The sequence below is a fragment of the Myotis lucifugus genome, unplaced genomic scaffold (assembly GCF_000147115.1).
Source record: "Myotis lucifugus unplaced genomic scaffold, Myoluc2.0 scaffold_95, whole genome shotgun sequence".
In the NCBI taxonomy this organism is placed as follows: Eukaryota; Metazoa; Chordata; class Mammalia; order Chiroptera; family Vespertilionidae; genus Myotis; species Myotis lucifugus.
The window spans coordinates 816,172-821,690 of NW_005871143.1; the positions used below are offsets into that span (position 1 = coordinate 816,172).

The 5,519-nt window shown below is 45.4% G+C and overlaps 1 non-coding gene across 1 annotated transcript; it reads left to right on the forward strand.

Annotated features, from left to right (window-relative positions):
• The first annotated feature begins 1,743 nt into the window (after window positions 1-1,743).
• LOC111826682 lies at window positions 1,744-1,850 on the forward strand. Its single transcript, XR_002830042.1, has one exon. It is a non-coding gene; the product is annotated as a U6 spliceosomal RNA (small nuclear RNA).
• The last annotated feature ends 3,669 nt before the right edge of the window (window positions 1,851-5,519 follow it).

The window sequence follows — 5,519 nt, forward strand, 5'->3', positions numbered from 1 at the left end:
TTTTTTCATTTTTCTCCTCTTTTTTCTTTATAATTCCCATAAGAATAGTTCTTAGGAATAGAAATGATGCAATGATCTTAAAGATATAGTCAGTGCTTACTGTTAATTAATGAAGAGTAATGTTTATTTCAAAATGGGCCTCTATAACTGATTGCTTTAAACTTTATGTCATTTTGTGCTAGCTTAAAACACAGTAGTAGCAGATGTGGTACACTCTGTATAATGTTTCACCATAAACTGAGCATAGCAGGAGGCATAATGCCATCAGTTCAAGTAAAATGGTTGTATGGTATTATTGAGCTTCTATATGGATTGGCTTGTTTTTATAAAATAAATCAAGCAACAAGAAAATGTTTTTTTTTCTACCTTAGAAAAGGGGCCAAAAATACAAGATATGCAAAACCACTAACATGTTTGTACTCAATTGTCTTCTAGGACTTTTAGAATTCCGTTTACATAAAGGGCTCCAAGGGCAGTGTTTGGCATTTCAAGGCCCACACTGAAGGGGGCCCAAGAAATCCTGGAGTCATAGATGCTAAGAGAGAGAAGGGTCTGAGGTCTGCTTCTCTCCATCTCTGCTGGCCTCCTCCTCTAGTATAGGAGACATTTGGGTACAGGACAGGCTGGGAACACATCAGCACAGGTCATGGAAAGGAGAGGGAACGAAGATCCAGAGGTGACAGAGCCTACATTCAGAGCTGGCCCATCCCCAGGAGGCAGCCAGGCAGGCCAGTGGGCAGTGGTCAAAGGGCATGACTAGCTCCGATTGGGCCAGGCTATTTGGATATCTGAGTTCTGGAAGAAGTCCAGATGACAATACTCAAAATCAGGCATGGTTCCAGGTGATCCGTTCAGTCACAGCAGGCCCCCGCCAGAAGCTGAGAAGGGAGGAGGAAATCATATTGTACTTCCCAAGGGAAGGGGGCAGCAAGAGTTTGGCAGAGCATCAGGATGAGCCGAGGAAACTGGAGTTCATGCCAGGATCCAACCCCTGTAGAGAACTGAAGTGCCCAGCAGAGAAACTGAGGCCGACTGGAGTTACAAGGCTTTGGCCAAAGTGGTAAGAGAACACAGAGACTCAGCTTCCAGGAGGAACCAGATTTCCAGGTCTCTAGGCAACCAAACCAGTTTCATCTATTAATAGGTCTAAGGCTGATGACAGGATCAGGACGGGCTCAGACTGATTGGGAACAACTGAAAGCTTCTGGAACTTTAATGTGCATATGAATTGCCCAGGGAGCTGGTTACAATGCAGATTCTGATTGGGTAGGTTTGAGTTGGGGCCAGGATCTGAATTTCTAGCAAGCTCCTAAGCCATGCTGCTGGTTTTCTAGAGAATCCAAACTTACAGTCATTCCCTTTTCTCCTCCCCACTGCTCTCTCTCCACCCATTTCACCTGCCCAAGCAGCACATCCTTCCTCCCCTGCCCTCCTCATCAAAGGTCTGACCACCTTCTCCTCTTTCCCTTTTCCTCTTCCTATCCTCCCAAACCCTTGTCCTCCTGCATTTCTTCGGTCAAGACCACCAACAGAAAAAGAACTTCTGTTCAGATAACAGAAGGGGCGAGATAGCAAAAGCCAGACCATTTCCCCCACTGTCAGTTATACACCTAAATGCTTGTATGTTTGATAGATACAATTAGTCCAGATTAATGTCTTTTTCAGTTTCTGTCTCATAAAGAGCATCAAGAACATGTGACCTCTTACATTTCCTTCCTGATAGACTCCAACAGTAAGAACTGAGTGCCTGCTTCAGCAGCACATACACTAAAATTAGAGCAACATGGAGAAGATTATCACAGCCCCTGCACATAGATAGCGCACAAACTTCTGAAGCATTCCATATTTTTAAAGACATTAAAATAGGCATAAATTAATGGCAAAATAGATTGTGTTGATGAGCTAATATTGTGTTACTATATTAGTAAATACAGTAAAACTTTAGATTTTACTTGAATTAATCTATAATAATCCATGCAAATCCAATAAAAATCCCAACAGAGTTTTAGTGAAACCTAATTTTAAAACTTGAATAAAAGAGCAAATGGCCAAGAACAGCTAAGAAAATTTTAGAGATAAAGAATAGAGTGGAAGAAAGCAAAAGAAGAGTGTGGGAAGGGAGTTTCCATTCTACAAGAACTGAAGGCATAATATGTAGTTGGAGTTATTAAAATGGTGTAACAATAGATAGCTCTACTTAACATGATCTTAAGCTATTTTATTTGTGATTTTTAAATTTTCTACTCTAAACATATACTAGCTTTGTGATAAAAAGTAAAGTTAAAAATAAATGCTTTAAAAAAAGAAAATATCTACTAAAATATTTTTTTAAATCGGAGTGGTGTCACATATATATTTTAAGTTTCTATTCCCTGAAAATATATCTGTACATAGTATACACTGAATGTGTTTCCACTTCTTGTAGTAAGGGGTCCCTAGTTCCTGGCTTACACTAAAAACTAATCATATAATGTGGGGTCAGTGAATTAAGATCTCTCAGACAGTTTTCCAATTTGAAAAATGATGCTATCGATAGCTTCCCAGTTCACCTTAGAGGATTTATTGTTGGAATTCTACCAGATAATATGTGAAACTGCTTTACAAAATGAAACATTATACAAATGAAACTATTACTTTTAGTATTTGAAACGAAGCACTCATAGATTTTTAGAATTTTGTTCCATTTCGTGTTGGTGTGACTGGACTATTTGAGACATTTGGGCTCAACAAGTGAAGGGGGTTGGAAAAGCACAGTTTCAATCACAACCCCTCTCTCCATGTCCCATCTCATTTCACAACTGTTTTCCATTCATTCAATGACAATATTTATTGAGTGCCAACGTGTACTAGAGCCTGGAGTTATGATGATGAAACAGACACTCCTTGCATGCAGGAAACTTCTGGATTAGCAGAGTGTTTGTGAACAAAATAGGCAATTTCAAAATAGAGTGACAGATGCTGTGCGTGGTAAGTCCAGGGTGCCCTGGAATTCTTTCAGGGTCACCATCCAGGTCTGGATGGTTATAAAAGGGTTCCTGGACCATGTGATAGTTCAGATGATGAAAAGGGTGAAGGAGAACAGTAAAGTTTGCTTGGAGTCAGGACAAGGGGGAGGGAGAGTGCTCTGGGCACAGAGAGGAACACTTGTACTGCTCCAGGGGCAAGAAAGAGCAATGGAACTACTTTGATGTTTTAACAAAACAAAAACCTAGACCATAATGCTGCTTAGGCCTGGGTCAGCAGGAGTTCAGCATGAGTCTTATTGCAATAAGTTTTAGGATGACCCTCTTCCCTCACCACAAACCTCCTGACCACTCCCCAGCCTGCCTTTCCCCTTCATTGCCTGGCCTTTCCTTTGAAAAAAACAGCACTCTGAAGAGGTGGGAAAAGGCTTTTTCCTTTTAAAGCAGCAGCATTATTAACAGAGAAGGAAAGTCTCCTATGAGCTATAGCAAAATCCTGCAGATTGGTTTATGAATCAATGTAGCTTAGGTTAAAGCAACCTAATTTCCTGAAAGCCACTTTATGGCTTTAGGTTTCCAGAGGGGCATAAAGCTTATATGATATTTACTCTTAGTTAAAATTAAATGGAAATGGAAAGAAAAAAAAAACAACAACAAAGAGGAAGTCTTTTGGGAGGTCATATCATTAAAGAAAAAAATTAAAGGCTACAAAGCAATGAAGACAAAATATACATGCATGCTGCATTAAGAAGGTCTGGCAGCATCCTATATGATAAAAGCCCAGCGATGTTTACGGCATAACAGCCAGAAGGACTAGACGACCAGCAGGTAGCTATGATGAGCACTGACCCAGACCTTGCTGTCGGCGCCCTGACAGCCCCGAATCTCGTTCACCTGCACCCTGGACCCTGACAATAGGGAGGCGGGAGCCGGATACCCACACCCAGGACCCTCATAGCAGGGAGGCAGGAGCCCCATTCCTCGCGGAATCAGCCATTGATCAGCTTGCTGTCTGTGCCCTGACAGCCCAGATTCCCGTTCACTAGTATATATATATACCTAAGCAACCTTTATGATGGAATGACCAGAGCAACTGAACAACTGGTTGCTATGACATGCACTGACCACTAGGGGGCAGGCACTCAATGCAGGAGCTGCCTCCAGCCCGCAGGCCCCAATAGCCAATAGGCCCTCCCCCTGACCAGCAGACCCTGAGCACCCAATTGGGGCCAGGCCCCAGGCTGGGAAAGGGAACTGGGGATGAGCAGCGAGGGAAGGAGGAGGCGGAGAGGCTGGGAGGTAGGGAACCTGATCGGCCCTGATTGCTGGCCAGGCCTAGGGATCCCACCCATGCACGAATTTTGTGCACTGGGCCTCTAGTCTCTCTATTTAAAAGCCTAAGTGATTGTTACGACCAAACAACCATAAGAACCAGAACAACTGGTTGACCAGTCACTATGACACACACTGACCACCAGGAGGCAGATGCTCAATGCAGGATTTGCCCCCTGGTAGTCAGTGCACTCCCAAAGCCAACCTCCTGTGGCCCCTCTCCCCGCCCAGCTGGCCCCACATCAGCCCCGATAGGGGGCAGGGGGGCTGGCTGGCCAACCTCCTGTGGCCCCTCCCACTGGCCATTCAGCCAACCTCCCGGGCGTCCCCCTGGCTGGCCGGCTCCCCCAATAAGCCTCAATAACCGGCCAGGCTGAGATACCCCACCCATGCATGATCGGGGCCAGGGAGGGAAGCGGGAGGTTGGCCAGCTGGGGGAGGACCGTGGGAGGGCTCCAGGGTGTGTCTAGCTTGTCTTGCTCAGTCCTGATCGGCTGGACTCCAGCAGCAAGCTAACCTACCAGTCAGAGCATCTGCCCCCTGGTGGTCAGTTCACATCATAGTGACTGGTCGACCGGTTGACTGTCTGGCCTCTGGTGGTCAGTGCACATCATAGCGAGCAGTTGAGCGGCCTTAGCATATCACTAGCATATTGCACTTTGATTGGTTGTATGGCTGACTGGATGACCGGACACTTAGCGTATTAGGCTTTTATTATATAGGACTAGAGGCCTGGTGCACAAAATTCATACACTCAGGGGAGGGATCCCTCAGCCTGGCCTATGCCCTCTCACAGTCTGGGAGTTCCATGATAGATCACCCCAAAGAGATAGGCACTGCCCACCCGGCAGGGGCTCTGTGATGGATTGCCCCTGCAGAGGGAGGTTTAGTCTACCTGCAGCGCCACCGGCCGGGTAGCCTGGGCCTCCATCTTTGGGTCGATCGTGCAGCCCCCTACTTAAAACGACGGCCATGTCAGTGTCATGGGCCTCCCTCTGCAGGGTGATCATGGGGCAATGGCCAGGCCCCCGACCAATTGCATCACATCCGCCTTGGCTGGCCTGGTGTCATAGCGTGGTCGTCCGGAAGGTCGTCTGAATGGTTGTCCTGCTGTTCGGTCATTCAGTTGATTTGCATATTATGCTTTTATTATTATAGATATCTCCATATGTTGATTGATGGATATCTCTGAATAATTGGGTTTCATTGATTTTGATCCCCTAT